Source organism: Myxine glutinosa, chromosome 12, assembly GCF_964187855.1.
Source record: "Myxine glutinosa chromosome 12, kmMyxGlut1.1, whole genome shotgun sequence".
In the NCBI taxonomy this organism is placed as follows: Eukaryota; Metazoa; Chordata; class Myxini; order Myxiniformes; family Myxinidae; genus Myxine; species Myxine glutinosa.
In genome coordinates this window covers 33,026,568-33,049,697 of record NC_136272.1, presented here as the reverse complement: position 1 = coordinate 33,049,697, position 23,130 = coordinate 33,026,568, and the positions used below count along the sequence as shown (strand labels likewise).

At 43.9% G+C, this 23,130-nt stretch overlaps 1 non-coding gene across 1 annotated transcript in view; it reads left to right on the top strand.

Annotated features, from left to right (window-relative positions):
• The window catches only part of LOC137437987 (uncharacterized), a 78,618-nt gene extending 63,203 nt beyond the window's left edge, over positions 1-15,415 (top strand). The window contains exons 2-3 of the transcript XR_013621082.1: positions 3,450-3,847; positions 14,031-15,415. This is a non-coding gene — a transcript (uncharacterized LOC137437987). The remainder of the gene's footprint in view (positions 1-3,449; positions 3,848-14,030) is intronic.
• Positions 15,416-23,130: the final 7,715 nt, after the last annotated feature.

Genomic DNA, 23,130 nt, shown 5'->3' with positions numbered 1-23,130 from the left:
CAACTTGGCAGTCGACAAGTAATGCGTCCATTTCAAACTGTCTTGCACCGATTAGCCAAACTTGTAAAAATGCGATTTGAACTTGTCATTTTCAATGAACATGTACTCGGTCATGTGTGACAGCAATGATGCATGAAAGGCATCAATGGAAAGCTGAGGATCTCCTCATAATTGGTAAACCACATGTAAATTGTCAAACTAAATAACCTTTGCATATTAACCCCTTGAATTCGGATTACCTTTTTTTTGATACGCACTGTATAACTCACTGTGCTCCAAGTGAGTGAACCAAGAACATTCCCAATGTCTCTTTCCCGGCTTCAAACCCAAAGTTGTTGATTCCGGCTTCAAGCCAAAGTCGATCCCAGCTTCAAGCCAAAGTCGATCCGCTCCAGCGATTGTCAGAACGATGTCTAATCGAGACCAGAATCCCGTTCGGATGATAGTCACAGTCACGCGGCCAAAGCTGCGTAAAGGCGCCCTCAAGGTGACTGGGAAATCCAAAGGCGCCCTCCAGGTGACTGAGAAATCACACCCTCGGGTATGGACGTTCCACGGCTCACAGTCGGCGAACCGCAAATTAATCTTCAAAAGCCACGTTGCACACACACACACCAGATACGTCTGAAAGCGGTGAAAACGGCTGACGAAGCAAAGAACCTTGCTCGACGCGCAAAGCGCGCAAGTCAAAATGGCCGACGGCCCGTTCTCGAGACGTAACGGCCCTTCGATGGATTCTCTTCGGAATCAATCGCAAAACCTGACACGCAGGTTAATCTGTCACAGCGATAACAACTCTGTCGCAGGAATCCCTTTCCTGGGAAACCCAAAGTTCACTCGTGACTCTTGCTCGCCAATGTTCGCTCCAGACCGCAAAGCAACTATGCTTCTTGTCCGACTCCACTCACTCTGCCTTCTTTTTCTCCTCTTCCTCTTCGTCACCGTCCGGTTCCTGTTTCATTTAAAACATTAACCTTTTTACCTTTTGACAATAATAATTGCTATTTCCCTCAAACAACAACAATAATAATACATGGAATCAAAAATGTTTACAGTGGATGAAAACCACAACAACGGAAGTGACGAATCCGTAACACTCACCCTTAGATATATATTGTTTATTTATTTTGTTTATATATTTATTTATAGCTTATAATTTATAGTTTATTTGTTTATAGAAGCTTTATAGTTGTTGTAGGGTTTATTTCTACAATTAGTGTCCCCAGTTTTTAATGGTACCTAAGAGTTTCTTGGACCCCTAGGAATACTAAACCACCATTAAAGTTTTTTTCTCCTTTTACTTTTCCTGCTAATGTCTGAGCTGTATCTTTATCGCTATCTCTATCTCAGAACTGGCTGGGATTTTCGGAATGAAATTTCGCATCAATAATGGGAATACAATGTATGCGAGATTGGCATTATGTTTTGACCTTGACATAATTTTTATGTTCATGACCATACAGTAATAATAAACATTTAAACATTTTTCACCGTAACTCGACTAATGTATGTTCGATCAGAACCAAGTTGCCCTTTCTCAACAGTCCAGAGCAAGGTGCATTTAAGCTTAATTTACATCATACTCCCCCAGGTTAAAGGTCAGGGTGAAGGTGAAATGGTGGTCTGAAAAAAAAAATGCGTTTTTTTGTCATCGCTCAATTTTGCCAATGCAGAATATGGCTTGGCCTTCCAAGATGGCCTTGCATCATAATAATGGACATGCCCTGAAGTTCTGCACCATGTATTTGATTCTTTTCTTGACCTACCAATTTCGGATTTTGACCAAATTAACTAAAAACACCTTTTTGATCACACACTTGAATCATTTTCCTCCAATTTTCATGATGTTGTGTTTTATGGATAAATTGTAGATTGGGACACATATTCTTAATTTACACTCTATCCGTAACTTTGAAGGTCAAGATTACCCGAAAAGAATATGGCCATCATTGGATCGCAGGCACTGGGGGAGGCCCGCAATTGGTGATCACTTTGTAATTGCAGATATCTAGTTAGTTTAACCCTGAAATGATGCGAGACTATTGCAACACCCCTGTGTGTAAATGTCTGTCAATGTCTGTCAATGTCTGTCAATGTCTGTCAATGTCTGTCAATGTCTGTCAATGTCTGTCAATCTTTTGCTGATATATTTTTTCTTTTTTAAATGTTTTTCTCTGCAACCGCTTATCCGATCGATGTAAAACTTTAAACGTAGGAGGTAATCCACATGGAAAATATTTTAGTGACAACTCTGATGTCATAGGTCACATGAACTATGATGTCATAGGTCACATGTTATGGCAGCCACATTGGATTAAAGAAAAAAAATTGGGCGTCTTTTTGTCCAAAATCACTCAACGAAAAAAATTGAAACTTGGCATATGTCGTCAACTCCCCATGGGTTGCATAGAGTGATAGTGATGATTTTATCAGTAAAGTGATATTCCAGCCATAATTGGTTAAATCGAAATCCTTATCCAAAAAATCTGAAACTTCACATATCCGAGCTACGATCCAGTGTGAGTGAAGAATTAAACTTATGACGTCATTGGTCACGCAGTCTGGCGGCCATATTGGATTGAAAATAAAAAAAGTTTGAAAAAAATCTTCTCAAGAACCGCTTAACAGATCGATGTGAAACTTCATACATATGATCGACTTGCCATGAAGAATATAGTTTGATATTTTTCATATTCACCTTGATTAACACAATTAAGCCTTAATTTGCATGATTGTCGTTAAATATATCATAATGTTCAATCAATAAAGCTGCAGATCATGGCAATGTGTGTGACATAATAGGGTGCATGGATGATACATGCATATGGGCCATAATAGCAGCACGTTTGGTTAACGATGGTATTGTTGTTTAGAATGAGTATGCGAGGCGAGACTATGTGCTCTATGAGTGCTGTTGTCGTTTCAATTTTATATTACACTTTTTTAAAAAATCTCTATTTTCAGCTTTGTCCACTGATGATTTCAAATTTCAGTTAATACGTTATTTATATATCTGATAACTTGAGAACTATATGGCATTCGCATGTGTTGTACTCTTTGGTATGGATCAAATTTAATTGGGATTTGTGTCCGACAATTGGGGTGATCGACCATCTGGCTCCGAGGAAGGCCGTATGGCTGATGAATAGGTCGTTCGGCTCAACGAATGTGTACAACTAAGGTTTGCATGGGGGAGGGGTCCGGAGGAGACAAATAATTAAATATTTGTATGCAGCTATTAAATTGAACTCAACCCTGTACATCCTACAACGTCTATCAACATTGTAAAGTCATTCACAACACAGGATTGAGGAGGTATGTGTCTGATGCCATAATGTTGGAAGACCTATACCTTATTTATACCTTGAATTTGCCGATCAGCTCACAGGCTTCGCTTATCATTAAACACATTTGATACTTTCATTAACACAGATGTGATCGTTCTGTAGATCCCACACCTTGAACTCCTAGGGTGGTTGAGCACAAGTCTTGCACCACAGTCACCTTCAAACGTCTCCCACCTCCATCTTGTGAAAGAGTGTCTTTATCAAGGGCATGACGAGACAGGAAAGAGGAGAGCAGAATGGCAGTGCCAGGAGTGAAAAAGATGAAGGTGGTGCGTCTCTGGCACCGCCAGATGGTCGTTTCGCGACACAAAGCCCTCGGCGCGACGTGATGCGCGTCCCGGGAACGGGAGGGCGGGGACAGGCCCTGGGGGCGGTTCATACCATCTGCTGCACACTCCGAGTACCTGCTCGCCGTACCGCGTTCACTTACAACGTAGAACTGCGAACAGGTCCAATGGGTCGTGGAAGTTCTTGATCCTCTTGGCGTCAACACTGACGAGGTAAGAATTGAGTGGGTGAACATACTGTGTGTATATAGCAATTTCATGAAATTATTCAGATTATATTTCTTAATGTTATGCCACTGACTATCTGCATAAGCATCTTACCTGCTAATAGTGTCTGCTGTGGTACCCACCTGTGCAGAAATTATTTCCATGTCATGTGCTCCATGTGGGTCCCTGTCCGTTGCTCTTTTCTGGTTGTGGCATAAATTTCCTGCTGAATTTGTATCTAACAGGACCTAGGTTTAGGGGGGTTATTCATTCTTTGGAGAGAGCCCATATTTTTCATTTCCATATTTTTCATATTCCACTCAGCTCCCCACAGTCCATATTTTTGTCTGTATCAAGTATTGAAATGGTAACTTGAATACATCTTGGCTTCTCCACTTATTGATTGGAATAAACCTCTCACATGTTGAAGACATTTTGCCTTTTACTTTATGGGGATAAAATCGGGCAAAATGTCCTTCATGGGTTCTACTAAAATCGAGTTCCACCCAAGTCGGATCTACTAACATAGGGTTCTACCCAAGTCAGATCTACTAACATATGGTTCCACCCAAGTTGGATCTACTAAAATTGCGTTCCACCCAAGTCATATCTACTAACATAGGGTTCCACCCAAGTCGGATCTAATAACAAAGGGTTCCACCCAAATCGGTTCTACTAAAATTGAGTTCCACCCAAGTCGGATCTACTAAAATTGAGTTCCACCCAAGTCGGATCTACTAAAATTGAGTTCCACCCAAGTCGGATATACTAAATTGAGTTCCACCCAAGTCGGATATACTAAAATTGAGTTTCACCCAAGTCGAATCTACTAAAATTGGGTTCCACCCAAGGCGGATGTTCCCTTTACTTTCAGTTAATCCTGAGGTTAAATATTAGAGAAGAGCAGGCAGTAGTGTGCTGGTATGTAACTTTATAGCGCAGCTGCTTGTTTGAACTGAGCGGGCTATAAAGGTCACACAAGTGTATTGCATGCGTTACAGCAGGTTAAACGATAGAATTTTAAATTTCTTAAAACTGTAATTTCATTATTTCATACTTGCAGTATTTCTACCATGGCTGATTTGGTCATTTGTTATAATTGTATAATTGCTGTTATTATGACAGTGCAAATGAGCCAGCAATCAGGTTACCATGAGAGCAGGTGCTGTGGTGCACAAATGCTCGTTCAGGAAACATTTTTGTGTATGAAAGGTCCGCCATGAGTGAGCATGGGCGGCTGATGAGCAAATAGTCATACATGCACCGCCAAAGCCAGTGATGAGTGAGCTTGGGCTACAGATGGGCAAATCGTCAGATAGTTGTGGCCAAAAATATTGGCACCCTTGCACTTTTTTCAAATAATGCACCATTTCTTCCAGAAAATTGTTGAAATTAAAATATATTTTGTTATCCACATATGTATTTCTTTAGTTTGCAGTGAAACAAAACAAAAAAGCTGAAAAAATACTAAATCTTAGCTTATTCCTCACAGAAATCCTAAAATGGATTTCCGGACAATATTATTGGCACTTTTCAGAAGTTGTTATAAATAATGAGATTTCAAGCAGGTGATTCTCCTTTACTTTGGAATTGAACTCACCTGTGGTGAGTTGCAGGTGCCTGCAATATAAACAAGAAAAAGAGCAATCAGAGATTGCAAACCCTCACCAGGATGTTGTGGTTTTTAAGGCTTTTGTGTTAAAACAATATGGCGGCCGAACCACGTGACCGATGACGACATCATTATTTTTTTTTCACCACTAATTTATTCCTAGATTATGCTCAATAAATTTCATCTTGATCGGATGACGTTTTGTACTTGTCAAATTATGACGTCATAATGGAGGCACCTATGACATCATCATTCACAGATGTTATTCCACATAGAGAGTTCTGTACAATGAGCCATGTCAATTTTTTCTATTCAGCCCTTTCGGAGATAGAGGAGCAAAGTGTTTCGGTTTTTCCAAGATGGCGGCCGAACCACGTGACCTATGACGTCATATTTATCATTTAAAAATTCTACAGGTGGAGTTGCACCTATGGTGAAAATTTCCTGTCAATCGGACCAATGGTTGCAGAGAAAATCAAATTTATTCTGTGCGGACAAACAGACAAACAGACAAACAAACACAGAAAAACAGATGAAAAATCGGTCAGAGACCGAGGACTTGCCAGAATGTACTTTTTTTATTGGCCATTTTGGATCAAAATGGTGGGAAATCTATACATGTATATAGACTAACCAATGGAAGGTAACTGAGTAAGTGTATGCATATCTCTTGTCCTTTCAGAGTTATAGTGGTTTGAAATATATTTTCAATGAAAACTTGGCCCCCTGACCTTTGACCTAAAAAAATCATTAAAACTAAGCATTTTTGACCATTTTCGGGAATTGAATAATGAACATTTTGGTGTTGGTTAGAAGGGAATCGGATAATGTTTGACAGAGTTCTTAGTAAAAAAAAACAAATTTTGACCTTGAGTTTGACCTTTCAAGGTCACTCAAGGTCAAAGGTCATGGTGCCAAATGAAAAGTCGTATGTGACTTCCTATATGTCAGTAACAGTAAGTGTATGCATATCTCTTGTACTTTTAGAGTTATAGTGGTTTGAAATATATTTTAAATGAAAACTCGACCCCCCCTGATTTCACGTATTGGGTGACCTTGAGCTTGGCCTTGGGCCTAGAGAGTTAAAAAAATTGGGCACAGTCTATTCCAGGGCAAGGCAAATATGTGTGTAAAGTATGGCGATGCTATGTGCAACGATGTAGACGTAGTACTGCGCATAAACAGACAGACAAACAAACAGACAAACCAACCAACCAACTTACTTGCCGGAATTTTTTCCGGCAAGTAACAAACGGACTCAAATGCAATACCCTCTCCTCTGGCAAGGGTAAAAATAACTCATTCAACCAGTTTTATTAGTTAAAAGGAGTCATTCTGCTGTTTTGTGTCACTGTGTGTACCGCAATGAGCATGGAGAAAAGAAAGAAAACCAGAGAATTGTCTGAGGAGGTCAGACACAAGATTGTAGTCAAGCTGGGACAGTCTCAATGCTACTAGTCTATCTCCAGAGACATTGATGTTCCTGTGTGCACTGTACGCAATGCTATCAGGAAGTTTAAGGACCACGGTGCTGTAGCCAACATCCCTGGATGTGGCCGCAAGAGAAAACTTGATCGAAGATTGCCCCTAAGGATTGTTAGAATGGTGGAGAAAGCACCTCGATCAACTGCCAAACAGATTCAAGCTGACCTTCAGATACAAGGTACGACAGTTTCAACTCGCAAATCCGTTGCCAACTCAATGAAAGGAGACCCATGAGGATCTCACTGCTGCTGAGAGAGAGACAAAAGAAAGTCAACTGGGCTTTGCCAAAACACACCTCAACAAGCTAAAGTCTTTCAGGGAGAATGTCTTGTGGACAGATGAGACCAAATTGGAGCTTTTCTGGTTAAGTACATCATCTCTATGTTTACAGAAAACAAAATGAAGCCTTCAAAGAAAAGAACACCTTCCCTACAATCAAACATGGAGGAGGTTCAGTGTTGTTTTGGGGTTGCTGTGTTGCCTCTGGCACTGGGTGCCTTGAATGTGTGCATGGCATCATGACATCAGGAGATTACCAAGACATTTTGGAGCGCAATGTTCAACCTAGTGTCAGAAAGCTGGGTCTCCGTCGAAGACCATTGATCTTACAGCAGGACAATGACCCCAAACACACTTCAAAAAACACCCAGGAATGGTTCAAGAAAAAACGCTGGACTTATGTGGTGAGGAGCTCAGGTGTGCCAAGGAAGGACTTCACATGACGGAGGATGCCTAGTCGGTGACTGGCTTTGGAGGCCAGCTTGGAAATGTGGTTTTCCCAGGAAAGATCATGGCAGATAGTGAGACCCAAAAGCTTGAGTGACAGAACTTCTTGGAGAGGATTGTTCAGAAAGTAGATGGGAGGGTTGTCCAGTCGGTCTTTTCTGAGAGACATAGTGAGAGTGTGAGATTTGACAGGGTTGAAAGACATGTTCCACTTGTTTGACCAGTCTGTGATTTTGTCCAGGTCTGCAGAAAGTGTGGAGGCTGCAGACTGCCGATCTGAGGGATGAGGAATGGAGCGGCAGAGAGTGGAGTCATCAGCAAAGAGATAGAGAGGATTTTCAAGAGAGTAAGAGAGATCATTGATGAAGACCAGAAAAAGCACAGGGCCCAGAACACTGTCTTGGGGAACTCCAGTCTGAACAGGAAGGGGAGATGAGCGAAACCCATTCAAGGCCACACGTTGACTACGACCAGAGAGGAAGTCTGGCTATCTAGGGTGGCAAGCCATGCATGGAGATTTCCATGGAAACCATGGGAGGAGAGTTTGGTGAGCAGAGCGGGGTGCCAGACCGTATTGAAGGCACGTGATATGTCAAGGGAGACAGCTCTAATTTCCTGTTTGACATTGAGGACCTCCATGCATTGTTGAGACAGCAGAAGCAGCATGTCCAGAGTAGAGTGATCTGGTCTGAAATCAAATTGATGATCAGCGATCAAGCCATTGGAGAAGAGGAAGGATTTGATATCTGAAGCAATGATGGATTCCATGACTTTGCTGATAATTGGGAGAAGGCTGGTTGGTCTGTAGTTGCAAGGATCTGTTTTGCACCTTTTTGTGTAAAGCAGTAATGTTGGCTAATTTCCAAGCTGATGGCAGATGACCTTGAGCAAAAGAGAGGGTGAAGAGAACAGAGAGATGCTGTGAAAGCAGCACAGCAGGATTTTAGGACCTGTGGGCTGATGCCCTCTGGTCTAGTTGCAGAACCAGAGTCGAGGATTGACAGAAACTTCTCTACCTTGTCAGGAGAGAAGGACACAGAGTCTAGGAGCAGCTGGGTACGACTGGGTATGGTGGGTACAGAGAGAGACTGGTTTGGGACAGAAGATTTTAAGGCAAACACAGATTTGAGGCATTCAGCTTTTTCACGTGCGGAGTCAGCTGTGTAGCCGTTTGAGGTAAGGGATGGGATGGAAGGGGAACAAACAACAGAAACAGATTTTACCAGACGCCACCAGGATTTGGAAGAGGGAGACAGGTTTGAGAGTTCAGGCTTGAGACTAGAGAGACATTGTTTCCTGGCTCTCCTGAGGGTGGACGCACACTTGTTCCTGGCTTTGTAAAAGGAAATGAGATGATGTGCTTTCCCAAAAAGCTCGAATTTGGTCTCATCTGTACACAGGACATTCTCTCAGATGGAGTTGGCTTGTTGAGGTGTGTTTTGGAAAACTCCCGTCGGGCTTTCTTATGTCTCTCTCTCTCTCTCTCTCTCAGCAGTGGGGTTCCCCTGGGTCTGCTACCATGGAACCCCATTTCATTGAGTTGGCGATGGATAGTGCAAGTTGAAACTGTCATACCTTGTATCTGAAGGTCAGTTTGAATCTGTTTGGCAGTTGATCGAGGTGCTTTCTTCACCATTCGAACAATCCTTCGCTGCAACCTTCGATGAAGTTTTCTGTTGCGGCCACATCCAGGGAGGTTGGCAACAGTGCCATGGGCCTTAAACTTCCTGATAACATTGTGTATGGTGGACACAGGAACATACTGGTCTCTGGAGATGGACTTGTAGCCTTCAGATTGTCCATGATTGGCTACAATCTTGTGTCTGACCTCCTCAGACAATTCTCTGGTTTTCTTTCTTTTCTCCATGCTCATTGAGGTACACACAGTGACACAAAACAGAAGAATGACTCCTTTTCTCTTTTCAAACTGGTTGAATGAGCAATTTTTATATTGTAGGCACCTGCAACCCACAACAGGTGAGTTCAATTCCAAAGTAAAGGAGAATCACTTGCTTGAAATCTATTTATTTCTAACAACTTCTAAAAGGTGCAATTTAAGGATTTCTGTGAGGAATAACCTAAGATTTAATATTTTTTTCCAACTTTTTTTGTTTTGTTCCACTGAAAACCAAAGAGATACAAATGTGGATATCAAAATATTTTTTAATTTCAACAATTCTCTGGAAGAAATGGTGCATTATTTGAAAAACGAAATGGTGCATTATTTGATATTTAGGGTGGAATTGGAGCTACTTAGGGTGGAATTGGGGTATTTAATGTGGAATCTGAGCTATTTAGGGTGGAATCGGAGCTATTTAGGGTGGAATCGGAGCTATTTAGGGTGGAATCGGAGCTATTTAGGGTGGAATCGGAGCTATTTAGGGTGGAATCGGAGCTATTTAGGGTGGAATCGGAGCTATTTAGGGTGGAATCGGAGCTATTTATGGTGGAATCGGAGCTATTTATGGTGGAATTGGGGCTATTTAGGGTGGAATCGGGGCTATTTAGGGTGGAATCTGGGCTATTTAGGGTGGAATCGGGGCTATTTAGGGTGGAATCTGGGCTATTTAGGGTGGAATCGGGGCTATTTAGGGTGGAATCGGGGCTATTTAGGGTGGAATCGGAGCTATTTAGGGTGGAATCGGAGCTATTTAGGGGAGAATCGGATCTATTTATGGTGGAATTGGAGCTATTTAGGGTGGAATCGGAGCTATTTAGGGTGGAATCGGAGCTATTTAGGGTGGAATCGGAGCTATTTAGGGTGGAATCGGAGCTATTTAGGGTGGAATCGGAGATGTTTAAGGTGGAATCGGAGCTATTTAGGGTGGAATCGGAGATGTTTAGGGTGGAATCGGAGCTATTTAGGGTGGAATAGGAGCTATCTAGGGTGGAATAGGAGCTATCTAGGGTGGAATCGGAGCTGTTTAGGGTGGTATCGGAAATGTTTAGGGTGGAATAGGAGATGTTTAGGGTGGAATCGGAGATGTTTAGGGTAGACTCGGAGATGTTTAGGGTGGAATCGGAGATGTTTATTGTGGAATCGGAGCTGTTTAGGGTGGAATCCTAGCTGTTTAGGGTGGAATTGGAGATGTTTAGGGTGGAATCGGAGATGTTTAGCGTGGAATCGGAGCTATTTAGGGTGGAATCGGAGCTATTTAAAGGTGGAATCGGAGCTATTTAGGGTGGAATTGGTGCTATTTATGGTGGAATTGGAGCTACTTAGGGTGGAATCGGCGCTATTTAGGGTGGAATCGGAGCTATTTAGGGTGGGTTCCGAGCTATTTAGGGTGGAATCGGGGCTATTTAGGGTGGAATCGGATCTATTTAAGGTGGAATCGGAGCTATTTAGGGTGGAATCGGAGCTGTTTAGGGTGGAATCGGAGCTGTTTAGGGTGGAATCGGAGATGTTTAGGGTGGAATCGGAGATGTTTAGGGTGGAATCGGAGATGTTTAGGGTGGAATCGGAGATGTTTAGGGTGGAATCGGAGATGTTTAGGGTGGAATCGGAGATGTTTAGGGTGGAATCGGAGATGTTTAGGGTCGAATCGGAGATGTTTAGTGTGGAATCGGAGATGTTTAGGGTGGAATCGGAGATGTTTAGGGTGGAATCGGAGATGTTTAGGGTGGAATCGGAGATGTTTAGGGTGGAATCGGAGCTATTTAAAGGTGGAATCGGAGCTATTTAGGGTGGAATTGGAGCTACTTAGGGTGGAATCGGCGCTATTTAGGGTGGAATCGGAGCTATTTAGGGTGGGTTCCGAGCTATTTAGGGTGGAATCGGGGCTATTTAGGGTGGAATCGGATCTATTTACGGTGGAATCGGAGCTATTTAGGGTGGAATCAGAGCTATTTAGGTTGGACTCAGCTATTTAGGGTGGAATCGGAGCTGTTTAGGGTGGAATCGGAGCTGTTTAGGGTGGAATCGGAGATGTTTAGGGTGGAATCGGAGATGTTTAGGGTGGAATCGGAGATGTTTAGGGTGGAATCGGAGATGTTTAGGGTGGAATCGGAGATGTTTAGGGTCGAATCGGAGATGTTTAGGGTCGAATCGGAGATGTTTAGGGTCGAATCGGAGATGTTTAGGGTGGAATCGGAGATGTTTAGGGTGGAATCGGAGATGTTTAGGGTGGAATCGGAGATGTTTAGGGTGGAATCGGAGATGTTTAGGGTGGAATCGGAGATGTTTATGGTGGAATCGGAGATGTTTAGGGTGGAATCGGAGATGTTTAGGGTGGAATCGGAGATGTTTAGGGCGGAATCGGAGATGTTTAGGGTGGAATCGGAGATGTTTAGGGTGGAATCGGAGATATTTAGGGTGGAATCGGAGATGTTTAGGGTGGAATCGGAGATGTTTAGGGTGGAATCTGATATATTTATGGTGGAATCGGACGATATTTAGGGTGGAATTGGAGATATTTAGGGTGGAATCGGAGATATTTAGGGTGGAATCGGAGATATATAGGGTGGAATCGGAGATATTTAGGGTGGAATCGGAGATATTTAGGGTGGAATCGGAGATATTTAGGGTGGAATCAGAGAGATTTAGAGTGGAATCGGAGAGATTTAGAGTGGGATCGGAGAGATTTAGAGTGGGATCGGAGAGATTCAGAGTGGGATCGGTGAGATTTAGAGTGGGATCGGTGAGATTTAGAGTGGGATCGGAGAGATTCAGAGTGGGATCGGAGAGATTCAGAGTGGGATCGGAGAGATTCAGAGTGGGATCGGAGAGATTCAGAGTGGAATCGGAGAGATTCAGAGTGGAATCGGGGATATTTGAGGTATTTGGAAGATGCTTCATTGTATAGCTCCTGTATTGTTGTATTTGTGTCAATGTTTATGTTGTGCGTTTTTGTAGGGCTACCTTGTATGCATGTGCACTTGGCACACTTATCCAGGCCAAATTCCATAATAATTTTAGAGTACCCTTTCACTAATTGGAGTTGCTCTTGCAATTTTTCGTCATTTGGTTCAAAGTTTGAAATCATCCTTGTAAAGTAGATGTGTAACTTTTCTTGTGTCTTTGAACGCTCTCTTATTTGATGTCAGGATCTATCCATATCCTTGATCATTAATGAGTTTGCTCAGTGGGCCCAGGGACAGGCAAAACTGGAGAAGGAAAAGACCGTCTCCCTGGAAGATTCCTCGACGAATCTTCACTCCTAGTATTTCGATCTTTCCTTCCGAGTGCTGTAATATCAATGTGGTATTCCAAAGCTCCATCGCTTTCTCTATCAGTTTGATTATTCGGGGGTTGATCTTGTACAATTGCATGCATTGTATCATCCATGAATATGCGACACTATCAAAAGCTTTTTTGTAGTATATCCATGCTGTGGATAATTTTGTTCTCCATGTATTGCAATTTTCGAGTATGGCCCTGCGTAGGAGGAGATGGTCTATCATTCTGTAGCATCCTCTTTTATATCCCTCTGCTCTACCTTTAGGCCTCCTTGGGTTAGGACGACTTAGGTGATGGTATATAACTGCTGCGATGGTCCCCGTCAGTAGTTTTATGTTGTTGGCAGACAGGTTATTGGTACATACTTGTGAGGTAGTTGGGTCTCTTCAGACTTTAGGATGAGGACGGGATGTAAGCCACTCATCCAAGGTGTCCTCCCCTTGAATAAGTTTATTGAATGCTAGAGCGTAGTGATTGTGGAGAGCATATAGTTGCTTTAACCAAAAGTTTTGAATTCCATCTGGGCCAGATCTTTTAAAGTTTGCCATTTTTGCTAGTTGGTGTTTTATTTTTTTCTTTATCAATTTATCACTGGAGGAAGTTTTCTTTTTTTGTTTTTTTTTGCATACAAGGTCGAGGCTAGTGTAAGAGCTAACATTGATCACAAAAAAGACAAACCGACACAAAAAAACATATGATAAAGGGAGCAGGAGAACAAAATGGATAGCAGGGACATCGGGAGATCTGTGGGAGGGAGAGGGCTTGGGGGGAAGGAGGCATGGGAAGGGGAGGGGGGGAGGTAAAAAAAAAAAATCACGTGGACACTGCTAGGACTTCCATGAAAGAGGTCGGTATTTCAAGAAAGTGGATCTGGGGTTTACTTTAGATGTTGTTTTTCTACCAAGTTTTGGATCCAATCCACCTCTTTGTTGTGTTATTTTGAGTCCTCATAGATTCCTTTCCAGATATTTTCAAATTTATCTTTCTCAGGGGGATTTGACACGTTTTGCTTTTGTTTCGCTAGGTGTGTGTGTGTGTGTGTGTGTGTGTGTGTGTGTGTGTGTGTGTGTGTGTGTGTGTGTGTGTGTGTGTGTGTGTGTGTGTGTGTGTTTGTGCAGGGAGAACAGTTTATCAATAGGGTTTATAATGGGTTTTACTCATGACCCTGATGTGTGTGTGCATTCCAGAACCCACTCACACCCAACAGGATGCGCAGCCCCAGGAGGCTTTGTGTTCTGCATGAAGCACCTGCAGGGCACGAGGAAGATCTTCATAGGGATGAGTGTCGCAGGAAGAAGGGGAATACCAAAGGGATCCAGGAGGATGGAGAGGGAGAAGAAGAGGGAAAAGAGCAGGGGGGGAGTGCAGGCGTGAAGTTCCTCAGGATGTCCATCAAAGACGGCGGTTGTGCCCCACCCACTCCAAGGAGGGCCGATCACGAAGGTCACGTAGGCATCAATTATGTACTGCGGCCCGAGCGGCACCGCGCACGGCGGACGAAGGCGAACGCACGTGAGCGGAGCCGCATGCACGGTCTAAATGCGGCGCTCGAAGCACTACGAAGGGTGGTTCCATGCGGAGCGTGCCGCACGCACAAGCTCTCGAAGATCGAAACGCTGCGTCTTGCTGCCAACTACATTGCGGCGCTTACAGATGTGCTGCACCTCGATCACGTCCCAGAGCCGAGGGTCTTCGCAGACGTGCTGTGCAGAGGCCTCTCGCAGCCCACGGCCGGCCTGGTGACGACGTGCCTGCGGCTCGACCGACACACTTTTCCTTTGCTTGGTCGTGCGTCTGGAGAATGTGAGGAGCACGTACATCACGTGCCCCTCGATTTCCACGAGACCCCGATCTCCCGCACCTTCTCGCCAGATCAGGACGGGGACTGGTGGCTCCCGGGTGGACCATGCTTCGAGGGCGAATTTTCTGTGTACGCGCACGAGAGGGGGTCTGACCCTTCTCCCACAACTGGGGAAGCCATGGCACGGTCACTCCCGGGCGCTCCTTCCCGGTTGTTGCATGGAGATCCGTTTGGTCCGATTATGTTGCAATAGCCAATATTGCAGTCTACCACTGCATGCTGGCACCTCATCAATTGACTGTCTGGCCTTCACCACCTCAATGAGACTATTCAAGGTAAAATGAAGGTGACCACAGCAGAATATCATGAGAAGATCAGTGATGATCCAGGATTTAGAATCACACAATCACAAGGGCTCCTTTGTCTTCACAGCTTTGAATTGGTGGGCTGGAGACAACCTATGGAAGTATGGAAGAAGTATGGAAAGCAATATTGAGGCATCCTTGGGATTTTAGGGACGTAGGTAGTTTGGAGGGATAGGGTTTCCTTTGTTTATGGTAGTTAAATCACACTCAACAAAACAAAATCCCTTTATTTATTTGTCTTGCAGTTATGACAATATTATAGTCTGATAAGCACCGATAATACCCATTGTCTTATTTATTTATTATCTCTAATTATAAATCTTTCATGCCTGTTTGTTTATTTATTGAAGTTTATTCCATTATTTTATAAGAATGCTGTCATAATAAAGTTCACATTTCTAATTGTGGAAGCCTCTCATCGTTTAATATAATCCATGTCCCCAATGCCCAGAACATCCCAACCTCCACCAGTAACGAGAGTAACCCGCACAGGTTGGCACCGAGCAGTAAGAAGCCTCCAGCTATAACACAAAGCATGATGTATAATTAAAGAGCGGCCCTTTTCCAGCCATTTACAACCTCTCGTACCATTACTTATTTACACGGGTACAGGTGCAGGCACACCTTGTGTGTATTGCACGCTTGTCACGATCTCACAAAGGTGGCATACCGGAAATGTAATACACCCAACAGCTCCACTCAATGTTGTCAGGAGAAACCCCAACATGTGTTGTGAAGACTCTGTTCAAGACCCCTTTATGATCTATCTGCAGGAACGGTATAGAAGGAGTTAGCAGCCTTCTCAATAAAGAAACATCTACAGAGAAAACAACGGAAAAGTTCGAAGCTTTTCAAGAACCTATCTTGGTAGAGCGCATGCCTCTGCCAGGTGCATCCAACCTATAGACCGGATTTTGATCCGCACCTTAACTAAAACCTAATCGGCTTATTCTTGTCACTTAACCAACTCATCCACCAAGTTTTGTCATAATCTATCCACAACTTTTTGAGATATTGTGCTCACAGAGAAAACTGACAAACAGACAGACAGAAAAACGGGTGAAAACATAACGTCCATCCACCTTCACTGGCGGAGGTTATGAATAGTCCCAAGTGGGACACTCGCCTCCACATGGAGGGTGGCCGTAGTTGTGGAGCATTGGGTGATAGAGGTGATTTTCAGTTTGATTCGATGGAAGATTAGGAACCCGTGGGGGCTGAGATGTTTGGATTGGAATTTGACTATGTATGATGAGCGGGTCCTGAATTGTTGAAAAATGTTCAATTATTTTTTGTCCAGTGGAATGACCCTTAAACCCTTTTAGACCCTAAAGAGATGCAAAGGGTGTAAGCATATAAAGTGGCCTAAAAGACCTGTGTAAGGGGTATAAAGTGTTGAAATTGTCTTAAAACGACTAAAACGGTCTTTACAAGATCTAAATAATTGGTTCCAAACTGGGGGGGGGGGGGGGAGGGGCGGGAGGCACGCCTCCCTTGGGGGGTGTGAGGTGGGCACACGGGAGGCATGAGGACATGAAACAAAAATTCATTTTTAGTGTTGAACTAGGCTTAAATATTGAAAAGTTGATAAATTAAGCTCGATATTTCTATGAACACCAACGTTCTCCGCTTTGCAATAACTCCACACCCTTCAAACACCGCACCAGCTCCGTGCTTGCTGCTGCCTGTGAATAACACCGCAACTAATGGATTTGTAAACTAAAAATAACTAAACAGTAGAGGCTTGGTTTTCTCTTGCCTTAATGGTAACATTTTCACTGCGTAAAGATGGTGGGACCTACTCACAGAACTTCCCGTCTGGACTTCAATCCGAAAGGAGCTGTGCGTTCATATTCTTCATTCATCTCTGTAAAAGCATAGTACCAACAGCGGAAAGTGACTAAGGCGGTGTAGTACCTGACTGCGCTTTACTGAGTCCGAAATAAAATTTATTTCAATAAAATTTGGAGGTGGGGAGGGGAACGGAATGGGAGGGGGGAAGGAGGAGGGAAGGGGAGAGGAGGGGGGAGGCAGGAGGAGAGGGGGGAGGGGAAAGGGGGGAGGCGAGAGGGGGGAGGCAGGAGGCAGGAGGGGAAGGGAGTGGCTCACGTTTCTGAGTGAATGTGGCTCACGTTTCTGGGTTAAGTGTGATGCCGATCGGGAAGTAGAAGAGGCCGTACCGTACTACCAAATTCGTACACTTCCGGAATTGTTTGATTTATTTGTATTCAAATGTCTGGTAATTGTTTTGTATTTATTTATGCGAATGTGTACTTGTGTATAACTGTCATTAATTTTAAAGGCTTAGGCACTATCGAGCGATTCTTTTTTTTTAAACCCCCAAAAAACGAACTTTTTTTCTCCAATTTTTTTTGGTTCTTTTTTTTGCCTAAAACACTCCCAGGCACTCACTGATGAACCTCTGAAAGTTTGATGAAGATCCGTTCAGCCATCTCTGAATAAAACGCGGACACACACAGACAACTCGCGTTTATATATATATATATATATCGGGATTTAAATTTAATTCAAAAATTGATCCAGATGTCGATTCTCTTTCAAACATTCAAACCGACAGAGGTAGTTATTTATCACAGCATCTGTAGAATTTTCACCCTTTTACTCAACTCCGTTTCACTGTTATTTGGTGGAGCAAAAAGTCAACTGAGCTTTATAGACATTTAGATACAGCTCGTGTCGACTTTGTCGTACACAAGCTTATAATAAATAATAATAATAATAATAAGTACCAACAACAACAACAACAGGCATTTTAAGGCCATTTTCCCTGCAAGAGTGGGGGATAGCCTTGCGGGCCCCATGACAATCTTCTCCATTTTCCTCTATTTTCTGCATCTCCCCTTGTTAACCTCCTTGCCCGCATTTCTTTTTCTACCATCGTTAGCCAAGTCTTTCTCGGTCTTCCCCGTCCTCTACTTCCTTCTACATTCATTTCCATCACTCTTCTCAACCAGTCACTTTCATCCTTCCTCAACACATGACCAAACAATCTCAACCTGTTTCTCTTCACAGCATCAATCACAGGCTCTATTCCCATCATCTTTCGCAATTCATCATTTGTCTTCCTCTGTCTCAACGATACCCCACACATCCACCGAACCATTCGCATTTCCACCCTTTCCAGCCTTTGCTGCTGCTCTACGTTCATTACCCATGTGTCGCTTCCATAAATCATAACACTTCTCACACATGCAGCATACACCTTTCCCTTCAGCTTCAACGACACTCCCCTCCTCGTCAGCACGCCACTCAGTTCCCGAAACTTCTTCCATGCACATCTCACTCAAGCAACCGTTGCCGAGTCTGATCTACCTTCTCCATTCAACATGTCTCCTAGGTAGCAAAATGTTTTCACACCTTCCACCTTCACGCCGTCTCCAAGATCCAACTCAACATTTCCTCCATCTGCAGAAATTTTTGTCAACATAATCATTTTCAACATCAACATTTCCTCTGTGCACACCTTACACCTGAATGCTGCCACACTGGTTAATGACCCTCTCAGACCACTACATTTTTTATGAACCCACTCAGCGCACATTGCACATTGAATGGAGTTCACTCCGACACCCTTCCTGCACACAGCACACGGTCACTTCCCAGTTCTTTCCACCTCACCACATGCTTTACCACTTGCCATCACCTTCGTTTTTTGATATTCACCTTCAGACTTTTTGTCTCCATACATTCCTTCCACTTGTTCATCTTCTCCTTCAGTCCATCCATACTTTCCGCAATCAATACCAGATAATCTGCATACAACATCTCCCACGGTAAACCGTCCTTTACATTCCGAGCCAGCACCTCCATCACAGCTACAAATAGTAGTGGACTTAGTACCGACCCCTGATGCACTCCCGCCTTCACCTCAAACTCACCACTGTTCCCGTCCTACGTCCTTACAGCTGTGCACGCTCTTTTGTACATTGCCATCACTACTCTGATCAACCATTCCTCCACTCCTAACTTCCTCAATGCCCATGTCACTACTTCGCGTGGAACCCTATCGAATGCTTTCTCCAGATCAACAAACCCAAGAGACAACTTCTTCCTCTTCTCCATGTACTTCTCCTGCAACTGCCTTACAATAAAAAGTGTGTCTGTCATTCCTCTTCCTGGCATAAATTCAAACTGCATTTCGTCAATCTTCATCTTCTTCCTTATCCTCCTCTCCCTCACCCTTTCCAAAAACTTCATTCCATGCTTCAATAACTTTATCGCTCGATACGAGCCACAGTCCAGAGGGGCACCTTTCCCCTTTTATAGAGGGGCAAGGGTACTCAGTTCCCAATCCACTGGAAAGCGGCCTTCTTTCACCACCAGATTACAGATCTCTGCCATTCTCTTCACACCCCCAACTTCCCGCTGCCTTCAACATATCTCCCACAACTCACGTCGGCCCTCCCGCATTTCTACTCTTCATTGCTTTTATCGCTTCCTCAACTTCCTTCTCAGTTATCTTCTCTGCCAGTCCTAAAACTGGGTTACTCTCTATGTTGCCATCCCATTCATTCTCTGTATTCAACAGTATTTCATATATCTTTTCCATCTTCCTTTAATTCCATCTGGGTCCACAACGATTTGTCCCACTTCATCCTTCAAGCAACTCACCCCCATCACATCACACCTCTCTTTCGCTATCTGCTTTGCAATCCTGAATACCGCTCTCTGACCCTCTTCCAAATCCAAGCGTTCTCTGAACATTTTCGTCCATGCCTCCTGCGCCTTTGCTACCTCTTTCTTTGCAGCCTTCTTGGCTGCCTTATAACTTTCTTGCTTTGCCTTTTCTGCCCCCGTACCCTACGCCTTCTGGCAATCCTTGAACTTCTTCCTCTTCTCGTCAATCCTCTTTCCAACTTCATCATCCCACCACCATGTTTCCGAGTGCCTCGGTGGTCCTTTTGTCCATACACATACTTCACCAACGGCTCCCAACAGACTGTAGCGGTTACCGCTGGATGCACACAATCGCCTTGCACCGGCCAGAACACGGCCAGACGCGCCTCTCCCGGGCATGCCCGGACTCACTGTTCCCGGGCACGCCCGAACCTCCCGGGCACGCCCGGTCTCGTCTTTCCCGGGCATGCCCGCTCTCGCCTTTCCAGGGCTCGCCCAGAGCGTCCGGGCATGCCCGCTATCGCCTTTCCAGGGCTCGCCCAGAGCGTCCGGGCATGCCCGCTATCGCCTTTCCAGGGCTCGCCCAGAGCGTCCGGGCATGCCCGCTTTCGCCTTTCCAGTGCTTGTCCAGAGCGCCCGGGCACGCCCAGCCTCGACTTGCCAGGCCGCAGCCAAACACACCCGGGCAGGTCCAGACTCGCCTTTCCAAGGCTCGCCCTTGACACCCGGTATAGCTTTTGCCGGGCAAACTTCCCGACATAAATGTGTATATATATTGCTGCCCGATAAACGGGCTTTTGTCAGAATACCTGAGCTGTTTTGTTTTAATAAAGCAACTCGGACGAATTCCGTCTTTGGTCGCGTCACTTCTTTCGACTCACGTTGGAGCGCAGCTCCCTCAAGACTATCTTTCATTGACTTCCAACCACTTTCAAGTTCAACCACATCATCCTCAACCATACTCAGCCTCTTTTTTAATGCCTCCCTTACTGTCACCTCTTTCAGCCTCCACACCTTCATTCTCGGTTCGTGCTTCACCCGCCGAGCTCTCCTCGCACCTTTCACCCTTATATCACAGACAACCAAGTGGTGCTGTGAAACAGCCTCCTCCCCCGGGATCACCTTTGTGTCCCGGAAGTGCCCCCTATCTCGCCTATGCACCATCAGGTAGTCAACGGTTGTCGTCGACCCACCTGACGTGTATGTAACAAGCTTATTATCCTCTTTCTGGAACTGAGTATTACAAATCAACAAACCAGCTCCATCAGCAAACTCCAAAATCCTTTCACCTTCTCCATTTCTCACACCATATCCGTAACCCCCATGAACTCCCTCAAAACCGTCCATACTCCTTCCCACATGTCCATTTAGGTCTCCTCCTACCACAATAACTTCCTCATCTTTCACGTTTCCATCAGCTTCTGTATTGCACACCAGAACATGTCCTTCTCTAATAAGTACCGATACTTTAATATCGGTCTCTAATAAGTACTCTAATAAGTACCGAATAATAATAAGTACCGATACATTTAAAATACACCGCCCCCATGCCAAATAAATAAATAACATCCTCCAGCGCGTGGTATTGCCGGAGCACCTTCGGCGCCCAGTGATGCCGCCGTGCAGCTCATGGAGACTGTTTTGGAAGGCATAGGTGTTGTGGAAATGTAACTCATTGATTGGGACTGGTAACTCATTGATTGGGACTGGTAACGAAGCAGATAGACGATTTCGTAAATGAATGTCAGGAATGTGCACGAACATGGTAATCTCTTGTCCACCTGGTCACAGCCCCAGGCTGGAGCACCCCCCTATTGTTTGGTAAATGGAACTCGCAGCAGGAGGGGAGCGAGCTGGTGCCAGTGAGGCGACCGAGTAACGTTTGCGGAGAACGGATTAGGATTAGCGGAGGAAGGATTAATACTGCGGTGCCCATAAAAGAGTGAACATCTCCTTGACTCATGAGCACTCATCCTCAGAAGCCCTGCCCGACGGAATGAACGCGTACCACGAGTACGGCGCTGCAGCCACGAAAGAGGGACTATGCGGATAGAGTTACCTGGTCCATTGAGTTAAACGGTAGTTATTTGGTATTGGAATGAAGTGAACAACCAGTTAATAAAGTTGTGATCTTTTGTAAACCTGTGACATCATTGGAGTCTTGAGTCTCACAACACTTCCCCGACAGTGTTCAATAATTGATTGGTCAATTGCATAATTAAAATCAATAAATGATCATCATTAAATATTTTCTTAATCAATTGGCTAATAGCACACCTAAACCACGAGTGTTTCATCCAAAGCTGTAACTTTTTGGAAATTAATTAAACTAGGACGTGCCCGTACGTGGGTGCCCGTACGTGCGTGCAAAAAAGCATGCGTGCAAACAACAACAACAAAAAAAAACTTTGAAACCACGTGGCAGTAACGACCACAGAACCCCCCCCTCTATTTACATGAAATGGTTTGGTCCATTCGCAACGACCACAGAACCCCCCCCTCTAATTACATGAAATGGTTTGGTCCAAAGCGAACGGCTTGCGGAGTTTGGTAAAGAAATCGCCATAGCTCGGTAACTACTTCTCCGATTAATATGAAACCTTGAAAAGGCACATCCTCGGGTCCCCAGCAATATACCTGGCAAGTTTCAAGTATATCGGACCGGTAGTTGTCGAGAAACAGCGGTCACAGACAAACACACACACACACACACACACACACACACACACACAGAGATTACTGGAATTATAGATAGATAAGTCATTAATAAATAAAAATTGATCAATAAATAATTAATCGATCAATTGATTAATCAATAAATCAAGAATATCCTTTATAGCCACATCACTTGGTCACTATCGTGTCCAAATATCAGCTTCCGAGCTCAAAAGGTGCCTGAGATAATGGCCAGAAGAGAAAGGAAATACATAAGTACGTACTTAATTAATCGATAAGAATCAAGTAACTAATCAATTCATTGATTAATCAAAAAACCAAAAATAGAATAGAATTAACACTGATTAATATATTTATTAAGCTTACGTGTTTGCAACGGCAAGGTCGAGGCTCCGGGAAATCCACTTGATTTACACAAATTACGTACGCAAATAAATTTTGCTTCCACACACTCTCCCTTCTTTGGTTTTTTATCAACTTTTTTTATCGTATGAACTTTTCTTTTTCTACACGGGTTTTTGTTTTTGGAATACCACTTAATTACAAAAAACGCTCTGAGACTGCTCTTGTTAATTTCTTAATTTCTATTGGAAAATTACCAATCTACAAGACAAGGAAAGCAAAGCTCCTGGCAAATGCTGATATTTTATGTGATGTGGTAATTGTGTTTAAGGCTCTGGTCATGGCAAGGTTACGCTTGGAATTCTCTTTTTGCCAAATGAAAGATGATTTACAAACCTTTGTGGAAAGATGGTGTGCAAAGGGTGGTTTTTGTAAACTTGATAATGGTTTGTTAAATTTTTTATT